Genomic DNA, 20,741 nt, shown 5'->3' with positions numbered 1-20,741 from the left:
TTTGTCACCTCGCCACTCTGTGGTCTCCTCATGCTGCTGCCACCTCACCACTTTGTCACTGGGCTACTCTGTGGTCTCCTCATTCTGCTGCCAACTCAGTATTCTGTCACTGGGCCACTCTGTTGTCTCCTCATGCTGCTGCCATATCACCACTTTGTCACTGGGCCACTCTGTGGTTTCCTCATGCTGCTGCTACCTCAACACTCTGTGTTCTCCTTATGCTGCTGCCACCTTACCTCTCTGTCACTGGGCCACTCAGTGGTCTCCTCTTCCTGCTGCCACCTCACAACTCTGTGGTCCCCTCATGCTGCTGCCAACACACTGCTCTGTGGTCCCCTCATGCTGCTGCCAACTCACCACTCTGTGGTCTCCTCATGCTGCTGCCATATCACCACTTTGTCACTGGGCCACTCTGTGGTTTCCTCATGCTGCTGCTACCTCAACACTCTGTGTTCTCCTTATGCTGCTGCTACCTTACCTCTCTGTCACTGGGCCACTCAGTGGTCTCCTCTTCCTGCTGCCACCTCACAACTCTGTGGTCCCCTCATGCTGCTGCCAACACACTGCTCTGTGGTCCCCTCATGCTGCTGCCAACTCACCACTCTGTGGTCTCCTCATGCTGCTGCCATATCACCACTTTGTCACTGGGCCACTCTGTGGTTTCCTCATGCTGCTGCTACCTCAACACTCTGTGTTCTCCTTATGCTGCTGCTACCTTACCTCTCTGTCACTGGGCCACTCAGTGGTCTCCTCTTCCTGCTGCCACCTCACAACTCTGTGGTCCCCTCATGCTGCTGCCAACACACCGCTCTGTGGTCCCCTCATGCTGCTGCCAACACACCGCTCTGTGGTCCCCTCATGCTGCTGCCAACTCACCACTCTGTGGTCTCCTCATGCTGCTGCTATCTCAACACTCTGTCATTGGGCCACTCTGTGGTCTTCTCATGCTGCTGCCAACTCACCACTGTCTCTGGGGAACACTGTGGTCTCCTCATGCTGCTGTCAACTCACCACTCAGTCACTGGGCCACTCTGTGGTCTCCTCATGCTGCTGCCACTTCACCACTCTGTCACTGGGCAACTCTGTGGTCTCCTCATGCTGCTGCCACCTCAAAACTTTGTGGTCTCCCCATGCTGCTGCCGACTTACCACTCTGTGGTCTCCTCATGCTCCTGCCACCTCACCACTGTGTGGTCTCCTCATGCTCCTGCCACCTCACCACTTTGTCACTGGGCCACTCTGTGGTCTCCTCATGCTGCTGCTACCTCAACACTCTGTTATTGAGCTACTCTGTGATCTCCTCATGCTGCTGCCATCTCACCACTTTGTCACCTCGCCACTCTGAGGTCTCCTCATACTGCTGCCACTTCACCACTTTGTCACTGGGCCACTCTGTGGTCTCCTCATGCTGCTGCTACCTCAACACTCTGTGTTCTCCTCATGCTGCTGCCACCTCACCTCTCTGTCACTGGGCCACTCTGTGGTCTCCTTATGCTGCTGCCACATCACCACTTTGTCACTGGGCCACTCTGTGGTCTCCTCATGCTGCTGCTACCTTAACACTCTGTCATTGAGCTACTCTGTGGTCTCCTCATGCTGCTGCCAACTCAGCACTCTGTCATTTTTGCCACTCTGTGGTCTCCTCATGCTGCTGCCATCTCACCACTTTGTCACCTCGCCACTCTGTGGTCTCCTCATGCTGCTGCCATCTCACCACTTTGTCACCTCGCCACTCTGTGGTCTCCTCATGCTGCTGCCACCTCACCACTTTGTCACTGGGCCACTCTGTGGTCTCTTCATGCTGCTGCGACCTTAATACTCTGTCACCGGACCACTCAGTGGTCTCCTCTTGCTGCCACCTCACCACTCTGTGGTCTCCTCATGCTGCTTCCACCTCACCACTCTGTCACTGGGCCACTCTGTGGTCTCCTCAGGCTGCTGCCACCTCACCACTCTGTGGTATCCCCATGCTGCTGCCAACTCACCACTCTGTGGTCTCCTCATGCTGATATCTCAACACTCTGTCATTGGGCCACTCTGTGGTCTTCTCATGGTGCTGCCAACTCACCACTGTCTCTGGGCAACTCTGTGATCTCTTCATGCTGCTGCCGACTCACCACTCTGTGGTCTCCTCATGCTGCCAACTCAACACTCTGTGTTCTTCTTATGCTGCTGCCACCTCACCTCTTTGTCACTGGGCCACTCTGTGGTCTCTTCATGCTGCTGCGACCTTAATACTCTGTCACCGGACCACTCAGTGGTCTCCTCTTGCTGCCACCTCACCACTCTGTGGTCTCCTCATGCTGCTTCCACCTCACCACTCTGTCACTGGGCCACTCTGTGGTCTCCTCAGGCTGCTGCCACCTCACCACTCTGTGGTATCCCCATGCTGCTGCCAACTCACCACTCTGTGGTCTCCTCATGCTGATATCTCAACACTCTGTCATTGGGCCACTCTGTGGTCTTCTCATGGTGCTGCCAACTCACCACTGTCTCTGGGCAACTCTGTGATCTCTTCATGCTGCTGCCGACTCACCACTCTGTGGTCTCCTCATGCTGCCAACTCAACACTCTGTGGTCTCCTCATGCTGCTGCCACCTCACCACTCTGTCACTGGGCCACTCTGTGGTCTCCTCATGCTGCTGCCACCTTACCACTCTGTGGTCTGCTTATGCTGCTGCCACCTCAACACTCTGTGGTCTACTCATGCTGCTGCCAACTCACCACTCTGTGGTCTCCTCATGCTGCTGACACCTCACCACTCTGTCACTGGGCCACTCTGTGGTCTCCTCATGCTGCTGCAACCTCAATACTCTGTCACTGGGCAACTCTGTGATCTCCTAATGCTACTGCTACCTTAACACTTGTCACTGGGACACTCTGTGGTCTCCTCGTGCTGCTGCCAACTCACCACTCTGTGGTCTTCTCATACTGCTGCCAACTCACCACTCTGTCAATGGGCCACTCTGTGGTGTCCTCATGCTGCTGACAACTCAACACTCTGTGGTCTCCTCATGCTGCTGCCAACTCACCACTCTGTCACTGGGCCACTGTGTGGTCTCCTCATGCTGCTGCCATCTCACCACTCTGTGGTCTCATGCTGCTGCCACCTCAAAACTTTGTGGTCTCCTCATGCTGCTGCCAACTTTCCACTCTGTGGTCTTCTTATGCTGCTGCCAACTCGCCACTCTGTGGTCTCCTCATGCTGCTGCCAACTCCCCACTCTGTGGTCTCCTCATGCTCCTGCCACCTCACCACTATGTCACTGGGCACTCTGTGGTCTCCTCATCCTGATACTACCTGAACTCTGTCAGCTTACCACTCTGTGGTCTCCTCATTATGCTGCCACCTCACCACTCTGTGGTCTCCTCATTCTGCTGCCACCTCACCACTCTGTGGTCTCCTCATGCTGCTGCCACCTTACTACTTTGTCACTGGGCCACTCTGTGGTCTCCCCATGCTGCTGCTACCTCAAAACTGTCATTGGGCCACTCTGTGTTCTCCTCATGCTGCTGCCACCTCACCACTCTGTGGTCTGCTTATGCTGCTGCCACCTCACCACTTTGTCACTGGGCCACTCTGTGGTCTCCCCATGCTGTTGCCAAAACAACACTGTGTGGTCTCCTCATGCTGCTGCCACCTCACCAATCTGTGGTCTGTTCTTTCTGCAGCCAACTCACCACTCTGTCATTGGGTTTCTCTGTGGTCTCCTCATGCTGCTGCTACCTCGCCACTCTGTCACTGGGCCACTCTGTGGTCTCTTCATGCTGCTGCTACCTCAACACTCTGTGGTTTCCTCATGCTGCTTCTAACTCATCACTCTGTCACTGGGATACTCTGTGGTCTCCTCATGCGGCTACCACCTCACCACTCTGTCACCCCACCACTCTGTGGTCTCCTCCTGCTGTTGCAACCTCATTACTATGTACTGGGCCACTCTGTAGTCTCCTTATGCTGCTGCCACCTCACCACTTTGTGGTCTCCTCATGCTGCAGCGACCTTACCACTCTGTGGTCTCCTCATGCTGCTGCCACCCCACCACTCTGTGGTCTCTTCCTGCTGCTGACACCTCACCACTATATCACTGCGCCACTCTGTGGTTTCCATATGCTGCTGCTACTTCAACACTCTGTCATTGGGCCACTTTATGGTTTCCTCATGCTGCTGCCACCTCATTACTCTGTCACTGGGCCACTATGTGGTCTCCTCATGCTGCTTCTACCTCAGCACTATGTCATTCGGCCACTCTGTGGTCTCCTCATGCTGCTGCTACCTCACCACTCTGTCACTGGGCCACTTTGTGGACTTCTCATGCTGGTGCCACCTCACCACTCTGTCATTGGGCCACTCTGTGGTCTCCTCATGCTGCTGCCACCTCACGACTCTGTCACTGGGCCACTCTGTGCACTTCTCATGCTGTTCTCACCCTCCCCACTCCATGACTGGGCCATTATTTTGCCTTTTTGGCCTGGATGACATTACCATTTATTTGACCCTTCTTCTGATCTGTCAAAAGGAAGGATAAATGAGACACACAACGGATCCTGTCTATGTAGCAGCTGTAAGGCCTGTATGACATGGTCCCTATTTTGCATTAGAATTGGCTAATGATTTGGTAGCCAAAAACAGGAGTGGGTACAAAACACAGAAGACATGCAAATATTCTATTTATCTCTGTTTTGGATCCACTCCTGTTTTTATTTTTTGGCCTTAGCAATACTGATGGATTACTAACCCTGTGAAGGCGGAAGCTCTACAGACCTGATCCGTTTTTTGGGGGTAATGTTCTGACAGATCAGAGGAAGGGAAAAATATTCTGTCATGTCAACAGAAGCTTGCTGCTGACACCCTCTCCACTCTGTCAGGGGGGCTCTACTTGTATCAGCTTTTATTAGAACAGGTTCTGTAAAAATCTATGTGGAATCAGCTGACGACGGTGTAAAAGGAGTGCGCTCTTTCACTTTACAATAGAATCTTGGGCTACTGCATGGTTGTTTATACCTGGCACTAACATTGACCTGTAAGGCTGAGTTCACACTTGAGTTATTTGGTCAGTTTTGGCCCCGTAACTGTCTAAATAAGTGACGTGTGAAGTGATTCTAAGAGCGACGCCTGTCATCTGCGTGTCATACTGACTCACAGTATTGTTTCACTATTACAGCAGACTCCCTATGCGTGTTACTGCAAGGCACAGTGTTCTACACCACTATACATGCTCTCTGCAGTCAGTTTTTTTAACACGATTTGTCATGAATAAATTAGGATTGAAATGAATCTTTTTGGAAAATCCAGCGAACCAACCAAATTGAATTTGAGAAATTAGCTCATCTCTAGTCTTGAATAAATTTTGCAGCTTGAACTCTGAACTACAAATAAGAACATCTTTCCACATGGATTTTATAAGTCCTTCCTTTTAACCTTTTTTAGCCCATTAAAAAAAAAAAGTACCCTAAAATAGAATTTATTTCTAAAGAGTTTCCGACTGCTAAAAGGTTGGGAGACCCTGAATTAAATAACATTTCGATGCACATAGCTGCCACAATGTGGCGCTCACGCCACACATATTTATAGGGTTACATTCCAAGTCAATAGGAAAACTGTACATATGCATATAGCTCCTCTTAGTGGCAGCTGCTAGAATTGTTGGATATTTGCAAGATCCTCTAGTATGAAGAGTACCCTGCACAGTCTGGAAGAATTTTTTATTTGTTTATACAGCACCACCATATTCCATAGCACTTTGCAGACATTATCATCCCTTGTTGTCCCCAGGGGAGCTCACAATCTAAAATCCCTATCAGTATGTCTTTGACAGCATACCTCTCAACTTTTTGGATGGCCAAAGAGGGAAACTTTGAGTTCATTGTGTGAAAGATCAATTTTCCTGCATGTTTATACACTTCAATTACACAATAGCTCAAAAAGTTTCTGAATATATAAATTTCTATACAAAGGTGGGCTCTAATATACAGACATGAACCAGAAAAAAACTTTTTTAGATCAATATTATAAACGTAATAATGCAAATCTCTACCTCAGATCAAAAAGAGGGACATTTAAAGGGGTTATCTAAAGTCTAAAACATTCCCCCCAATGCCTGGGCCCTTCTTATAGATTATTCTTACCCTGCTCCCCGGCACCTGTGTTGCTCTTGATCCCCACACGGCCGCCGGTGCATCGCCATGCCGTGCAGATCAAAACATTTGGCGACAGGAGGAGCAGTCAATAGCAGGGTGTGACGGGGACGAGCCTCCCCAGCATCACGGGTGGCGCTAGGGAGGCTCGTCCCCGTCGCGGCCTGCTATTGGCTGCTCTTCCTGTCGCCGGATGTTTTGATCCACGTGACAGGGAGATGCGACGGTAGCAGGTAAGTATAATCTATATGAGAGGCCCAGGCATTGGGGGGCCTTTTTAGACTTTGGAGCACAGAGGTACTTGGGTCAAAAGTAGGGACTGTCTCTCCAAAAGAGGGACACTTAGGAGGTCTGGTGAGAGGAAACCCATGCAACACAGGGGGAACATACAAACTCCACGCAGCTGTTGTTTTTGGATTTGAACCTAGCACCTCAGCACGGCACCAGTGCTAACCACTGAGCCACCCTGCTGCCCAGACAAGTACACTGTAGACATTTTATTACCCTATACCCCTGAGTTAGAGACTTATTAACCCAAAATCAGCTTCAGACCTAATCCAGATACTTACACACTCGCCAGGGATTCACACACAGATTACAGGCTTCAGGTAATTTAGTAATAGATTCAGAGAACACAAGGTTCTACAACTGATAAACTCTGTGTCATAAAATCACCAGCAATACTGACCTGTTTAGTCAGCCATGCCAGTTTACTGCCAGTGATTTACAGTGGCTCGGGAGGAGCTGGACTGGAGCCATGGGAGTGGTAGTGGTTCTGGCTGTAACAGTCAGTCACTACGACTTTTCCCACACCGTCGCTCCCTAGGCCTATATGGTGCAGGAGTCAGTCACCATGCCAGAGTAAACAGAATGTCTATCTTTACTGTAGTCCAAAATGGGAGTTGCAGTACATCCAAGATAGCAAAACACAGTTCCAACTGTGCAATTCTTCCCAAGTATCAATGTATGGAGTTAGGCAAGGATGAGAGTTTTGGCCCTTTCTCCTCTCTAGCTTGCTAAAGTCTCTTCCAGTAGAATTTATGACAGGCAATAGTACTCGTGCAATAATGGCTGTAGTGTGAATTTTGGGATACAGGGTTTTGAAGGCACGTCTGGCCAGGATGTGTCCAGGTGTGACGGGTGCCTTAATGGTGTCCCCCACAGCAGCAAAGTCTGAATGGCTGAAGTAACAGGTTGACTTACTGACTCCAATGCTCACCCATGCAGAGTCTAAGCTCTCCAGTTTTGTCCTTTGTCTTTCTCCTTGTCTCCTCTGTAGATCATATGGAGATATGTAGCTTTCGAGGCCTATAAAAAAAAGAGGGAACACAAGTCACAACTTCTTCTCTTCACAAACTCCAATCTAGATACACTAACTGAGCTGGGGACAGATTCTGGATCCCCACCCAACCTCCTGCAAGGACTGAGTCAGAATTGTTAATTCTGGCTATGCCATCCATACATGGCTATGCTGGGTACAATACATAACAATACAATACATTAAATAATAGTAACAGGACTGGTAATGTCAAGGGCAAACTTGGGCAGATGCCAAGGTCTGCTGTGCCTAGGCGCCCATTGTGGATAAATATACTGTAATATTGTCAAGCTGAGAGTGGAGTACACATTGGGCCCACTGTGACTGATGCCCAATGACATATGTGGTGACCGGAGTTATGGAAACACCTGATAAGGCCTCTTGCACACGACCGTATGTATTTTGCGGTCCGCAAAAAATACGGATAACATTCGTGTGCATTCCTTATTTTGCAGAATGGAACAGCTGGCCCTTTATAGAACAATACTGTCCTTGTCCGTAATGCGGACAATAATAGGACATGTTCTTTTTTTTTTGCGGAACGTAAATACGGAAACGGAGTCCCTTCCCTTTTTTGTGGACCCATTGAAGTGAATGGTTCCGCATACGGTCCGCAAAACAAAATGGAACAGACACGGAAAGAAAATACGTTTGTGTGCAAGAGGCCTAAGGCTGTGCTATGCTATTTCCATTGCTCAAATTCACTTTATGGAAGTTACTGAAACAGCATAGCACAGCCTACTCGACTGTTTCCATAAGTCTGGGAATATCCCTTTAAAGAGGAGCTGTCATCTCTCCTGACATGTCTGCTTTAGAAACTACTTGCACTCCCTATGTAAAAACAATTCTCGAGCATCTATTCTTATGACTCTGTGTTGTGTCGTTCTTTTATTATTCCTACTCTGGCTTACCCACTTCTCCAACCCCAGAGCTCTGCTTCCCCACAGGTGGGAGCCATTCTCTGCTTTTCCTCCTTTTCCACATCATCTAATATCAATTAGAACATTTAATCAGGAACATCCAGCTCCTCCTTTCTTTGCATCTTGCTGACTATTCTAGAAAATGGAGACTTGGAAGAATGATTTGGAAGAAGTAAAGCCAGCAAAACATGAGGATGGTCATCATTAAGACCTGGTCCCCCTAAGGGTTGCAGACTGGATGGCATTGGCTGGCACGCTGGCAGTGGAATAATAAGGCTTCCATCTTATTGGTATTGAATCACTTATCTTAGTTTACGGCTGATGTAGGAATAAGTAAATGTAGGAATAAATAAATAAAACTGACGCAGTGTAACAGCGGCTGCTGTGCACCGCTGTTCTTGTGCTTACCACCTGTTGCCAACCTGGATTGCCTGACCTGTACCTGTGCTGCCTGCCCTGACCTTTTGCCTGTCTGACTACGCCTCTGCTTCATCCTTTGGTTCTGCACTGTTGCTCTTGGTAATGACTCCACCTGCCTGACTATGCTTGTACTTCTGGTACCTTTCTCAAGTACCTCCTGGTCCACCTGGACAAGCTGCCTCGTGTACCTATCCTCCTCAAGAGGTAGCGACCTGGTGTTCTCCTCGGGAAAGTCTATCCCCACCATCAGGGAAATTGTGAAGAATCGAGGGATTCACTTAGCCAACACAGAATAAGTCTCCCTGCAGTTTCCCTGCGCTCTCCCTGCACACTCCCTGCAGTCTCCCTGCACTGTCCCTGTAGTCTCCCTGCACTCTCCCACTCCAATATTTCTCTATTAATCATTTTCAACAGCACTGTCACTAGTGCATGAACGCTTGCCACGTCTCTCCCTATGTTCAGCTCAGAGTGCACGGGATGAGGGTTTTATAGGGCTGTGACATCACAGGGGCTGGCTATCTGCGGATTGGCTGGCTGCATGGCACTATGGGTGAACTCATGTTCCCGGGCTTCTTACTTTCACTTTGCAACACACACAGCCACCATTTTAGGAAAAACTGATTCGTTACCATGAAGTGCAAGGAAATTTGGATTCGTTGCAAATTGAAGTTTTCCTAAACTTTGGACCGAATTCCCCTTAGAATGCTTCACTTCTCTCAACACTATTCATAAGAATAGATGCTCCAGAATTGTTATTACATGGGGATTGCAAGTAGTTACTAAAACAGACATCAGGAGAGGGGAGAAGTTCTGCCATGTTTAGTTTTCTCTGCACGGGCTCTTTATAGAAATGATCATATATGGTAAGACCCCAACTGATCTGAGGATTCTAACTTTGAAACCCCTCCATATTTTTATGAAAACAGATTGCCCATACCAGTACAGATCCCAACTCTTGGTTGTGGGACAGTCGAAGCAGAGCCACTGGTTATTGCGATCTCAACTCTTCCCTATTGCATTGAGAAGAAGAAGAATTCTGACATTTTCCAACAACCAAAAGCTGCTGGGGAAGGCGTGTGGATATTATTAAAAAAGTTGGCGGTGGTAGGGGAACACATTGGAAGGCTATAAGGGCCGTAAATAACATAGTGGGAAGCTCACACAGCAGCATTTTCATAACTGTCAGCTTCATATGGGTTGGTGAAGAAATGTGTATGCGGGGAGACACAACGACTCTCATAAGAGTACTTCATATATATTGAATTTTGCTTTATGAAACATTGTCTTCTAGGAGAAGGCTGAGATATAAGAGGCTCCTTGTGCTATGTGATATAGATGTCAATGCTCCGGTTCTTGAAATAAGAGGAGGAGCACATCTAGTGAAACCCTAGCCAAGATCCTGACTGACTACCAGTATGAACAGACCCCAGAGGTAGGTGTGTTCATACACAGGAATACCTAGAGTCCTATCTAGCCCTATAGGACCCTAGTACTAATGGCAGGGACAAGACTACATGTTCCTCCAAATAGGAAGGACGAACAGGAGTCTCCTTCAGGCCTAATACAAACAATAGGGAAAAGAAACACACAAAACCACATAAACATGCAGTATATGGCCTAATAACAACTCTACTGAGCAGCTAAATAATGCTGCCATAATACTATCTAATAGTACCAACACATAGTGTCAAACAACAGTATCTATATAGCACCTACAGATATACTCCCATAGAGTAACCACATACAAGTCCAGTATATGGCCTAATAACAACTCTGAGTAGCTAAATAATACTGCCATACAGTGCCCAGATTGTGACAGCAGTGCCATGTGCAGTAGTGGTGCACTTCTTAGTCTTTTCTCTTTTGAATCAATGTTCTGGATTGCTGCCTGAGTACACTCAGTTCCAGTTAGATAAGCTTATGGCACGGGCTCAGGTTATTGCACTGATCGCGGTAGGAAGTGATTAAGCTTAATGCCCAGCCGACTGTCAAAGTCCACCAGTACCGCGTACAACATCCAGCAGTACCATGGCCAACAGAACGTAGAGATGAAGCAAGCAGGGCGTTCTGCCCTCATACTGCAATTATCAAAGCAGGTCATTATGGAGCCTGAGGCGGTGCATAGACATCAGGTATGTATTATATAACAACTGCAGGGAGGCAGATGTGACGAGCACATCGGGGCCAGAGGGGTGCACTAATTATCAGCAGGACCAATATAGAATGGTGGTGAGGGGTATGTGTGACCACTCACACTATAGACTCGACCTGAGCCCCCTATCTACACCAACCTCAACTTAAAGGGGTTGTCCACCTTTTATTAAGCCCATCCAACACCCCCCATTTACTTCAGTGGGAGCAGCGGTGCAGTGGCGAGGTCAGTCCACTACAAGTAGCTATTGCCAAACAGCTGATTGGAGGGGGGTGCAGGGTGTTGGACCCTTGCCGATCAGCTAGTTATGGCCTATCCTGATTATAGGCAACCACTTGTTGAAGGGGTTGTCCACCTTTTATTAACAGCATACAAAATGCAAAAATACAATGGAATACCTATTTAAAGGGAGGCTGTCATATAATTTTCACCAATATAACTAAGAGCACTGCCCCATAGAAGATTGCAGACACATTCCAGACATACCTGTGTGCACTATGTGTCTGTAATCCATGTCTAGGAAAAGCACTTTTAATTAGGCTCCATTCACACGTCCGCAACCTGTTTTGCGGATACACGGAGCCACGGATCCGCAAAACACGGAAAGCGGCAATGTGCGTTCCGCATTTTGCGGACCGCACATTGCCGACACTAATAGAATATGCCTGTTCTTGTCCGCAATTGCGGACAAGAATAGGACATGTTCTATTTTTTTGCGGAAACGGAAGCACGGATGCGGAAGCGCGGATCCGCAAATGTGGATGCGGACAGCACATTCCGTCCCCATAGAGAATGAATGGGTCCGCACCCTTTCCGCAAAATTGCGGAAAGGATGCGGACCCATTTTGCGGACGTGTGAATGGAGCCTAATTCTGCTGGAAAACAGCTACTAAGTGCCCAGCTCAAAGTGAAAGTAAAAAGGGGCATACTAAAAGGAATGACAGAATGGAATGCCCATAGACTTTGACAGGGTAAGAGAATGCCCATAGACTATAATGAAGCCAAACAGAATGCCCATAGAGTATAATGAGAAGCAAAGTATCAGATAATTTGTAGGCAAATCTGCAAAAAATATCAATTTATCCTTTACCACAGATCTTCCCCGTCTATAGTAACATCTTTTACAATTGAAATAACTTAGAATTTTTCCTGTTTTCTATGGAATGACAGGTGAATAGCACAATGGAATGCCCATAGAGTATAATGGGAAGAAATATGGGCCTTGGAGTCGAGAACCATATGACACATCAAATAAATATTTAGCAAGCATACTATCCGAACACAGTAGCATTGATCTTAATTGAGATTAGTTGGGATTATCATTATTTTCTATAGAATGACAAGTGTGAATGACACAATGGAATGCCCATAGACTATAATGGGAAGTAAAATATGATTTTATTTGTAGGTTAATCTGTGTTATTTAGCAATATTATGCCCATAGACTATAATGGGAAGTAAAACGTGACTTGGTGTCTGAACCAGTCAACATATCAAATAAATCTTCCATACTCTTCAAATTCAGTGGGATTATTTAAAATTTAGATTAAGTGGGATTATCATTGGTTTCTATGAAATGACAAGGGGAATGACACAAGGGAAGGGAAGGAAAATATGAGCTCATTTGCTGGTAAATCTGTGTTATGTAGGACATTAACCTTTACCGCAAGTGTTCCCTGGGTAGAGTAGCATATGGTAAAATGAAAATGACCTTGGATTATAACTGTTTTCTAATGAAAGCAAAGGTGAGTGACATAATGGAATGCCCATAGACTATAATGGGTAGTAAAACGTGACTTGCTGTCTGAACCATTTAACATATCAAGTAAATCTTTAGCAGGCTTAAGCCTCATTCACACATCAGTGTTTTTGTCAGTGATTTCCATCAGTGATTGTGAGTCATAATCAGGATTGGAGCCTCCATAGACATAAAGTATAAAGGAAAGATCTGCTCCTGTTCTGTGTTTAGAGCCGCACCTGGTTTTGGTTCAAAATCACTGATGGAAATCACTGACCAAAACACTGACGTGTGAATGAGGCATAACAATTTAAATTTAGTGGGATTATTAAAATTGAGATCTACTTGATATGTTAAATGGTTCAGAATCCAAATCAAATTTTGCTTCCCATTATAGTCTATAGGCATTCCATTGTGTCATTCCCCTTGTCATTTCATAGAAACCAATGATAATCCCACTTAATCTCAATTTTAAATAATCCCATTGAACTTGAAGAGTAAGCCTGCCAAAGATTTACTTGATATGTTAAATGGTTCAGACTCCAAATCAAATTTTGCTTCCCATTACAGTCTATAGCCATTCCATTATGTCATTCACCTTTGCATTCTATAGAAAACGGTTATAATCCAAGGTAATTTCTATTTTACAATATGCTACTCTACCCAGGGAACACTTGCGGTAAAGGTTAATGTCCTACATAACACAGATTTACCTGCAAATAAACTCATATTTTACTTCCCATTATAGTCTATGGGCATTCCATTGTGTCATTCCTCTTGTCATTTCATAGAAACCAATGATAATCCCACTTAATCTAAATTTTAAATAATCCCACTGAACTTGAAGAGTAAGCTGCTAAAGATTTACTTGATATGTTAATTGGTTCAGACTCCAAATCAAACTTTGCTTCCCATTATAGTCTAAAGGCATTCCATTATGTCATTCACCTTTTTATTCTATAGGAAACTGTTATAATCCAAAGTAATTTTCATTTTACAATATTCTACTCTACCCAGGGAACACTTGCGGTAAAGGTTAATGTGCTACATAACACAGATTTACCGGCAAATGAGCTCATAGTTTACTTCCCATTATAGTCTATGGGCATTCCATTGTGTCATTCCCCTTGTCATTTCATAGAAACCAATGATAATCCCACTTAATATCAATTTTAAATAATGACAGTGAACTTGAAGAGTAAGCCTGCTAAAGATCTACTTGATATGTTAAATGGTTCAGAATCCAAATCAAATTTTGCTTCCCATTATAGTCTATGGGCATTCCATTGTGTCATTCCCCTTGTCATTTCATAGAAACCAATGATAATCCCACTTAATCTCAATTTTAAATAATCCCTTTGAATTTGAAGAGTAAGCCTGCCAAAGATTTACTTGATATGTTAAATGGTTCAGACTCCAAATCAAATTTTGCTTCCCATTATAGTCTATAGCCATTCCATTATGTCATTCACCTTTGCATTCTATAGAAAACGGTTATAATCCAAGGTAATTTTTATTTTACAATATGCTACTCTACCCAGGGAACACTTGTGGTAAAGGTTAATGCCCTACATAACACAGATTTACCTGCAAATAAACTCATATTTTACTTTCCATTATAGTCTATGGGCATTCCATTGTGTTATTCACCCTCGTCATTCTGCAGAAAACAGTGATAATCTGAACATTAAATAATCCCACTGAATTTGGAGAGTATGTCTGCTAAATAAATATTAGATATGTCAAATGGTTTTGTCTCTAATTCAAATATTACATTTCCATTATTCTCTACGGGCATTCCACTTTCCTGTTAAAGTCTATGGGCATTCCACTCTGTCATTCCTTTTAGTATGCCCCAGTAAAAACAGCTTTCACTCCTGACTCAATTTCTAACAGCTATATCTTCTGATATAGTTGATATAATGTTATGATTCTGGTATCGTTTGAAAGGTTGGAAGGCCAGCTTTCAAACAAGGTCAGGTTCATATTTCTAGTGGCTGCTACCAATCCCAAGATATGAGCAACTAAAGCAGCCCTCCCCTCTTCAGTCTGGTTTGCTTTGGGCACTTGCAGCAGCAGAGCTGTGCACTTAGGAGCTGTTTTCTAGCAGAATATGGAATAAAGGCACAAAGTGCACACAGGTATGTTTGGGATGTGTCTGCAATCTTCTATGGGTCAGTGCTCTTAGTTATATTGGTAAAAAACAGGTGACAGACTCCCTTTAAGACAGTGAGACAGAGCTCCTCATTTCACAGCCCTATAGTCGTACACACTGCTGATCTGCTCTATAGTTTTAGTGGCAGACGGCCTTGTGACGACATTACCTGACTGGCCCACTGGGATATCTCCCTGTAAAGTCAATGGTCATCATGCCACAGTGGGCGCTGGTATCTGTACAGTTTTGCCTGGCGGTAGCACCAACCCTCAATGTTTTGGTATCACACCTGACCTGTCATTGTTTACAAGCTAAACCCTTCAATTCCCAATATAGGTGCCGATGTCTCATTGCCCCACCATTTTTGGATGTGTACCCTTTTGACCCCTTCGGCATGAAGTTAAGGATCTGTTACATTAGATCTTCCACATTAATGGGGACCCTCTGGATACACTCATTTACTTAAAGGTTTTTTTTCCATGATTGATGTAAAAAATGAAATTCAGACATCATAAAGTACATGACAGTACCTTTCTAACAAATCTAGAATCTTCAGTCTGGGAGCTCAGAGGGCGTGTCCTTTCTGCTGCAGTTCTCTCTCTCACTCTCTTTGGCCTCTTTCACACGGGCGTGTGAGGGCCGGACAAGATGCGGGTGCATTGCGGGAAAATGCGCGATTTTTCTGCGCGAGTGCAAAGCGTTTTAATGCGTTTTGCATGCGCATGAGAAAAATCGTCATGTTTGGTACCCGGACGTCTTCACAGAAGTTCGGGTTTGGGATCGGTGTTGTGTACATTTTATTATTTTCCCTTCTAACATGGTTATAAGGGAAAATAATAGCATTCTTAATACAGAATGCATAGTAAAATGTCCATTGAGTGGTTAAAAATAATAAACAAATTTAACTCACCCCATCCACTTGATCGCGTAGCGGATCTCCTCTTCTTTCTACTTTCTTCAGGATCTGGCTAAAGGACCTTTGATGACGTCACTGCGCTCATCACGTGGTCCATTACATGGCCCATCGCCATGGTGGTGGACCATGTGATGGACCATTTGATGAGCGTAGTGACGTCACCACAGGTACTTTTCATAAAAAAAGAAATAAGACATGCCAGGCTGAGCATTCAAGTGGATTAAGGTGAGTTTATTAATAGTTTTTTATTTTTTAACCCCTCCATCACTATTTTACTAAGCATTCTGCATTAAGAATGCTATTATTTTCCCTTATAACCATGTTATAAGGGAAAATAATAATGATCGGGTCTCCATCCCGATCGTCTCCTAGCAACCATGCGTGAAAATTGCACCGCATCCGTACTTGCTTGCGGATGCTTTCGATTTTCACACAGCCCCATTGAAGTGAATGGGTCCGGATTCAGTGTGGGTGCAATGCGTTCATCTCACGCATTGCATCCGCACGGAATTCTCGCCTGTGTGAAAGGGGCCTTTCTGTAATTGCCACAGCTTCTAACAGGACATATGGCGAGTGGCTACTGAAGATTTCAACTGAGCACATTTGACCAGCAGGTGGCGCTATACAGATACATTTTATTGACTAGCTCACTGATCACACCAAAATCAGTGTTTGACCAACATCAGCTTAATGGGCAGTTTTGCACTTTTTTGACAGCTGAATTTGGCATGGATACCATATATTTTTTTCAATGGGAGGCTACTGTTTATGGCCACAACTGCACCTGCAGTAACCCAGAGCAGGGGGTATCTGCAAATGGCTTGTTATGTAATATACTGTTATGTATTGTCTTGTTATGTATTGCCCCCAGTATAGCTATGTATGGATGGCACAGCTGGGGTTACAAATCCTGGCTCAGCCTTTGTAGGAGGTTAGCTGTAAGCTAGCCCAACCCCTAACATTAGGTCAGTCTAAACTGAAGTTCAGATAGAGAGAGAGAGAGAGGAAATTGTGCCTTGTATTCCCTCTTCTTAGGTCCAAAAAGCTACAGGGACTCCCAGATTTCTGCATGATCTACAGAAGGAGAGAACTAGAGAACCTGGAGTCTGCATGGCTGAGCATCAGTAAGGCAAACTGCTACCAAAAGCTGCTAAGACTTTACTGCAGTGAGAAAAATACTGTAAAGACACCCTTCACACTTGGACATGACTTGGAAAGTCGTATCTCTAAAAGCTGTACTCCTAAAGTGCAAATTACAGGTACAATTGCGAAAGTGATATTGCCACCCGTAGATTCTGCAGGAAGACACTTGAGAAAGATAGAGAGGAAAGAGAAAAGAGAATGATAATTCCCAGACAAAGCCCCAGATCCAGGGTGTTCCCGGAGGGGAAAAAAATCTGCGACCTCATTTATTTATTTTATGCACTTATATAGCGCTACTATATTCCGCAGCACTTTACAGACATTAACATCCAACTGTCCCCAATGGGGCTCACAATCTAAGGTCCCCATCAGTATGTCTTTGGAGTGTGGGAGGAAACCGGAGTACCCGGAGGAAACCCACGTAAACACGGGGAGAACATACAAACTCCATAAAGATGTTATCCTTGGTCAGATTCGAACCTAGGACCCCAGCGCTGCTAACCACTAAGCCACCGTGCTGCCCGTTTTCACTGCACATAGTTTCCCTGAACCGCCTAGAAGAAAAACAGTCGTTATTGCCCATCTCAACCAATCACAGTGTAGCTTTCATTTTTCATTTTTCAGTGACAGTAAAGACAGTGTATAAAACGGATGGAGCAGCTGCCGGGCCTGGTCTGAGAGAGCGACCTTTACTAGCCACAGGAATAGGGGCGGCATGAAAGAAAGGGGTTGTGAAAAAATTACTGGGGGAGGGGGACCCCATTCAAAAATTTGCTGTGGGGCCCAGTCATTTCTAGCTACGCCACTGATTTGTTGCTATGGGTAACAAAAACAGGATTAGACAGTAGACAATGTCATATCTCCCCAGTTATCTTAACCTAAAATCAATTTCTATTATTGAGCAAGTAACATATAAAGATATAAGGGGAGATTTATCAAACTGGTGTAAAGTACATCTAGCTTAGTTGCCCATAGCAACCAATCAGATTTCACCTTTCGATTTTCACAGCTTCTTTGGAAAAAGAAAGATGGAATCTGATTGGTTGCTACGGGCAACTAAGCCAGTTCTACTTTACACCACTTTGATAAATCTCCCCGATAAAGTCCATACATGCATGGCAGCACAAGGCCTAAGACAGTATAATGAAGTACTCATCTATATATGTTACTAGCAGAAGGTCCCGGCTTCGCACAGGTATATTTCCTCTATTTCATTTTATGTTTCCGTGTGTCATAAAAAGATAGACAGTTTCCCCCATAACAGTGACCTCTACAGTACCCACCCCTTTAACAATCACCTCCACAGTGGCCGCCCCTTTAACATTGACCTCCACAGTGCCCGCCCCTTTAACAGTGACCTTCATAGTGGCCGCCCCTTTAACAGTGACTGCCCCTTTAGCATTAACCACCCCTTTAACCACCTCCGGACCGCTGTACGCACAGACGCGTCCTGGAGGTGGTTGATTCATTCCTCCTGGACGCGCCGGCGCGTCCTCTCGCGAGACGCGAGATTTCCTGTGAACGCGCGCACACAGGCGCGCGCGCTCACAGGAACGGAAGGTAAGAGAGTTGATCTCCAGCCTGCCAGCGGCGATCGTTCGCTGGCAGGCTGGAGATGTGTTTTTTTTAACCCCTAACAGGTATATTAGACGCTGTTTTGATAACAGCGTCTAATATACCTGCTACCTGGTCCTCTGGTGGTCCCCTTTGTTTGGATCGACCACCAGAGGACACAGGTAGCTCAGTAAAGTAGCACCAAGCACCACTACACTACACTACACCCCCCCCCGTCACTTATTAACCCCTTATTAGCCCCTGATCACCCCATATAGACTCCCTGATCACCCCCCTGTCATTGATTACCCCCCTGTCATTGATCACCCCCCTGTAAAGCTCCATTCAGATGTCCGCATGATTTTTACGGATCCACTGATAGATGGATCGGATCCGCAAAACGCATCCGGACGTCTGAATGAAGCCTTACAGGGGCGTGATCAATGACTGTGGTGATCACCCCATATAGACTCCCTGATCACCCCCCTGTCATTGATTACCCCCCTGTCATTGATTACCCCCCTGTAAAGCTCCATTCAGATGTCCGCATGATTTTTACGGATCCACTGATAGATGGATCGGATCCGCAAAACGCATCCGGACGTCTGAATGAAGCCTTACAGGGGCGTGATCAATGACTGTGGTGATCACCCTATATAGACTCCCTGATCACCCCCCTGTCATTGATTACACCCCTGTCATTGATCACCCCCTTGTAAAGCTCCATTCAGATGTCCGCATGATTTTTACGGATCCACTGATAGATGGATCGGATCCGCAAAACGCATCCGGACGTCTGAATGAAGCCTTACAGGGGCATGATCAATGACTGTGGTGATCACCCCATATAGACTCCCTGATCACCCCCCTGTCATTGATTACACCCCTGTCATTGATCACCCCCCTGTAAAGCTCCATTCAGATGTCCGCATGATTTTTACGGATGCACTGATAGATGGATCGGATCCGCAAAACGCATACGGACGTCTGAATGAAGCCTTACAGGGGCGTGATCAATGACTGTGGTTATCACCCCATATAGACTCCCTGATCACCCCCCTGTCATTGATTACACCCCTGTCATTGATCAACCCCCTGTAAAGCTCCATTCAGATGTCCGCATGATTTTTACGGATGCACTGATAGATGGATCGGATCCGCAAAACGCATCCGGACGTCTGAATGAAGCCTTACAGGGGCGTGATCAATGACTGTGGTGATCACCCCATATAGACTCCCTGATCACCCCCCTGTCATTGATTACCCCCCTGTCATTGATTACCCCCCTGTAAAGCTCCATTCAGATGTCCGCATGATTTTTACGGATCCACTGATAGATAGATCGGATCCGCAAAACGCATCCGGACGTCTGAATGAAGCCTTACAGGGGCATGATCAATGACTGTGGTGATCACTCCATATAGACTCCCTGATCACCCCCCTGTCATTGATTACCCCCCTGTCATTGATTACCCCCCTGTAAAGCTCCATTCAGATGTCCGCATGATTTTTACGGATCCACTGATAGATAGATCGGATCCGCAAAACGCATCCGGACGTCTGAATGAAGCCTTACAGGGGCATGATCAATGACTGTGGTGATCACCCCATATAGACTCCCTGATCACCCCCCTGTAAAGCTCCATTCAGATGTCCGCATGATTTTTACGGATGCACTGATAGATGGATCGGATCCGCAAAACGCATACGGACGTCTGAATGAAGCCTTACAGGGGCGTGATCAATGACTGTGGTGATCACCCCATATAGACTCCCTCATCACCCCCCTGTCATTGATTACCCCCCTGTCATTGATCACCCCCCTGTAAAGCTCCATTCAGATGTCCGCATGATTTTTACGGATGCACTGATAGATGGATCGGATCCGCAAAACGCATCCGGACGTCTGAATGAAGCCTTACAGGGGCATGATCAATGACTGTGGTGATCACCCCATATAGACTCCCTGATCACCCCCCTGTCATTGATTACACCCCTGTCATTGATCACCCCCCTGTAAAGCTCCATTCAGATGTCCGCATGATTTTTACGGATGCACTGATAGATGGATCGGATCCGCAAAACGCATCCGGACGTCTGAATGAAGCCTTACAGGGGCGTGATCAATGACTGTGGTGATCACCCCATATAGACTCCCTGATCACCCCCCTGTCATTGATTACCCCCCTGTCATTGATTACCCCCCTGTAAAGCTCCATTCAGATGTCCGCATGATTTTTACGGATCCACTGATAGATAGCTCGGATCCGCAAAACGCATCCGGACGTCTGA

The sequence above is a fragment of the Bufo bufo genome, chromosome 4 (assembly GCF_905171765.1).
Source record: "Bufo bufo chromosome 4, aBufBuf1.1, whole genome shotgun sequence".
Classification (NCBI taxonomy): domain Eukaryota; kingdom Metazoa; phylum Chordata; class Amphibia; order Anura; family Bufonidae; genus Bufo; species Bufo bufo.
Note: the sequence above shows the minus strand (reverse complement) of the source record.